We start from the raw sequence: 4,403 nt of genomic DNA on the forward strand, positions 1-4,403 counted from the left end.
GGTGCCGCCGGCGCTGCTTGCGGAGGGCGTGAAGGAATCCCGCTGAATTCCCCGGTTTCTGGGCATCTCGCTCCGCGCACGTACACCTTCTGGATACATGTATTTTCTCCTTATTTCGCGTGTCGATTGTTACCCTGCGGTCACGGTCTGGAGCATCAATGCACCAGAATCAACTCATTTCCGTAAAAAGTTACTGTTGGCAGGGAGGGACTTCTTTTGAAAATGCGTCTGAATCTTGGAAAAAATCCCCTTAAAACTTAGCCCTAAATCCTCCTAAGACCCTTTGGAAAGGCGATGAGGGGAGGGAAGGCAAAGGCACTTGTGCTCCCTTCAGGGGAATCCTGGTCGGGTCTCCTCCGGCCCCGCAGCCGTTTGGATGCCGGTTGGTCCCAGCAGAGGCTGCTCGGTGTGAGGACCTCGCTGTCCTCTCTCGGTGTGACCTCCGTTTAACCTGGCACGGTCAGGCATTACAGGCTTTGTCTCCATTCAAGCCATGGCCAATACTTCCACGTTCCTGGAGGTGAAGTGAATGATGTTCAATTAATCTGTGTTCTAAGGGGTATCAGAAAGTCAATAGGTTAATATTAAGTGAGGTGAATAGTAAGTGGGAGAGGAAAAAAAACCCTGTACATCTGTGACCTGCAGTTCAAAATACTGGCTTGGAGGTGAGAGAGTGTGAAGTTAGCAGAGTGCCATGATGTAAAACCCGACTGCTGACAGGATTTCCCTGTTATTTGCTGAGCACTTGATGCTTCAGTGGTGGCTTGAATGTGTTTATTAGATCTCGGCTGATTTGGGGAGATGGTCTTGTCTCTTCCTCTCTGGATGGATTCATTGATACGGTGTCTAAAAGTTAAACCAAATGACCTACTTTACAGCTGAAAGACAGATGCCCTGTGCTATCTTCAGAACAGATGTTTAGCTTCTTTCCTTTAACACCAAGGTGTTAGATCCTTTAAAATGTGACATATTTTTTCCTTTATTACTGTCCTTTTGCCATTTGTTGTCACTTTGAGAATCCTCAAAGCCTAAATGTTTTTTTTGAGGTGGTGCAGGGAACCAGATTAAGAAGCTTTGTTTTAAGAAACTGGGTGCAAGCAATGAGTAATATGACTGTACAAGTGCTGTTGTGAAATGGCTTATCTAGCAAGCCAGTCATCTTTCCCAACTCTTATAACTATCTCCACAGTGCTTGTTTCGAGAAGATAAAGTAACCCAATTTATTCTGCATTGTCTTTATAGTGTTGTTTGATGTAATTAATCGTGGAGTTTCCCCCTGGCTTATAACAAGTTTGTGCAGTGGAAACAGGTAACAGATGCTGCCCAAGATCAGCACTCAACCCACTGATGGGTAGGAACAGCTTTTCCCAGAGCTCTTACCACGCTCAGCCTTGCTCCTCGTGCTAACCCTGAGCTCCCCCTCGGCAGAAGGGACCTTGGGCTGGATGCAAAGGGGAAAACGCAGATCCAGGCTGGCTGTGGGAGCCTGGAGAAGAGGTGGTGGCTGCTGCCCTGTGCTCTGTGACTCTCTTCAGCAAATTGCATTAGTATGTGACAAATTGGCTTGCAAAGCATCTAAATGGGAATGACATTTGGAGCAGTTTGCTGTGCAGACCCTGTGGTGTCTCAGGAAACATGTGATATGCAGTATCTTCCTGAGATCTCTAATTTAACTGTAAGGCTTTCCAGAACTTACTTCAGGAACTCCTGTTGCAGCTAAACGTGGGAGTCTAGAGCATGTCATGGCATAATTGCCCAAAAACTGGGGCTGATGTAGGTGCAGCCTGTCTCATGCTGTAGGCAGCTTACGTGAGGAATTGAACTGGGGAAGAGAGCAAAAGCTAATACAGAGAAATTGCGTGGGGCGTGTGGCAGGAAGGCTTAAGGTGGAAGGAGAGCCGTGCTTGCTGCCGGGTGTCGGTGTGATGCTGTCACAGGGGAGCTGGGCTGCAGCTCGGAAGCACCTCTGTCGAGCTGAGGTTGTTTCAGTGGCTCTGCTCTGACCTGGAGCGGGGCAGCATCCACCTGCCTCTCATCCCGCTTCCCCGAGCAGCTACGCCTCCGTTTGAACGTGGTGCTGATCAAGCTGTTTTAATTGGCCCCTCTGCAGTTTGAACAATAAATATGTAATGGGGGGAGTGCCCCCCTCTTCTGCGAGGCTGTCATTTCTGACGGGGAAGCGTGTGCTCTCTGCTCACCCCATCCCTGGGCTCCACGCTCGCTCCTGCTCCAGCCCGTCTCATACAGCGTGTGGAAACTGCGCTCCCCCATCTGTGGTTGGCATCCTTAAAAAGGCTAAAAAAAAATAAAATAAGATGAACCTGAGCATGCAGTGCTCCTGAGACAGGCCCCTTCACATTTCTAAACACTCTTGATTATTCAGCTAATCTTTATTTCATGGGCCTGTTACAAGAAACACAAACGGGGGAGAAAGTAGAAGGCGGTGACACATTTAAAATACACAAGAAAAGTGCTGGCAGGAATATAATCGTTCTTATTCCAGCGATATGAAATATTTATGGGCCTAAGTTGTGGCAAGATTCTCTGCCCCCACCTCCTACCTAACACTTTCTGAAATGTTTTTCCCAGTTGATAGTAACGGGGAGGCACTGGCCGTGCTGCCAGCAGAGCCCTGTGTCCCGGAGCTGGCCGGGCACAGCGTCCGTCTGTCCGTCCCAGTGGAAGGGATGGGGAGGAGGGAGAGGAGAGGAGGGGAGTGCAGCACGCTGGCCAAGCTGCCCAGCTCATACAGGAGCAGAGCACTGTGTTACAGTCTGTTAACTCAAAATAATTCAGAAGCGTCCCCTCGGTGAGCCTGTGAAAAGCCCCCTTTGAGGTGCCCGTGTTTTGTCGCAGCCCGCTGCTCCCCCAGGGCTTTCTGCTATTAATTCATTAGATCTGAGGGGTTTTCTCTCTTCCCCCCTTTTTTCTTCCCCCCCCTACCCCTTCTCTCCCTGGCAATTCAAACAGTGATGAATAGACAAAAATCCCTCAAGGGAAACATTTTTTCACTTAGTTACAAAGATTTCATGGCTAATTAGAGTAAATGTGGTTTTGAGAGTGTTAATCTCTTAACCAGCTTGGCTAGGAGGCCACCGCCACAACAGCAAAGGGGAGAGCAGGGGGGGGGAGAAGGTGCTCCAAAATTCTTCCCAGGACTGAGCCACGCACTCGGATGGCCGGATCTGATGTGTCTTTATCACCGAGAGCATCCCCTGTGTGCCCTCCTGAGCTCTGCTGAGCGGTGCCCACCTCCCCTGCTGGGCACGGCGAGGGCACGGCTCCGCTCGGCCAGACTCGAGGGCGCTCTGGTCCGAGCAGGCCACAAGCTCTTTGTCTGCAGGAGTGGTGCAGAGGGAGCCTCCGGGATGAAAAGAGAAGCAGGAACAAAAGCAGAATTGAGGGCAGCGTGCTGTCCTTGGGCAGCGGAGGCGGCCGCCCGGGGCTGGTGTTCAGATGCCTTCTCTGCAGTGAAAATATAGGTATTTACTGCGTGGTTCAGTGCCAGCCAGGGCACACAGTGGGTACCTCAGGCCGGGTCCCTCTGTGCTGAGTTCCCTGGTGCCGTGGCACCAGTGTGGCCACGATGCCTCCAGCTGGCTTTGTGCCTGGTGAAGTGCATGGTCCAGGTGACACGTTGCTGTCAAAGGCAGGTTTGCTGATGGAACTCATCCCCCTTTTGCCGAAGGGGTTTTATCCTTGATGTCTGCTGTCTCCTTCCTCCCTTCTCCAATCCTTCCCGGCATCTTCCTTCCCAGCCGGGCTTTGCCTTCACCCTAAATGGCTCTGGCAAAACGGGGCGAGTAACCCGTGAGCCGGCTCCCTGCTGCTGCCTGACAGGTGGTGCGGAGAGCTGGGGAGATGGGAGTGGGCTGTGGGCTTGAAATTCCTCCTCATCCCACTAGAGGGGATCCTCCGGATCAGGCGAGTGGAGCCCGACTGAAAAATGAGCATAAGCCCAGGAGCCGGCAGCGCGGGGCTGAGCCGCAGCCTCTGGCTGGGCTGGGACCCCCCGACCCTGGGCTCGCAGGGGCTGCGAGGGACAGCACCCGGGCTGGGGGCACAGGGGGGATTTGGTGCTTTTTAGGCATTCCCGGCTGAGGTAGGCTACCCGTGGCTGCCTCTCCCTGCCTCTTATTCAGGCAAATGTGGCTCCCTGGCATGGCTCGTGGCTCCTCTGCCTGCTGTGGTCTGAGCCCAGAGCTCTGGGAGCTGCTCGGGGGGACACGAGGCTGCTGGAGCAGAACTTCCCTGAGAAAGCACAAGTTTAACACACACACGAGTGCAACATATGCCAGCGATGTACCTAATCTGCTGCGTGCTCTCTGCTGGGCTGGAGTCTGAGTTGCCATCCATCTGTGCACCCCGGAGGGCCCGAGCAGGGCTGGATGCTGGGGGCTGGA

This window comes from Merops nubicus, unplaced genomic scaffold, assembly GCF_000691845.1.
Source record: "Merops nubicus isolate BGI_N331 unplaced genomic scaffold, ASM69184v1 scaffold8999, whole genome shotgun sequence".
Taxonomy (NCBI): Eukaryota; Metazoa; Chordata; class Aves; order Coraciiformes; family Meropidae; genus Merops; species Merops nubicus.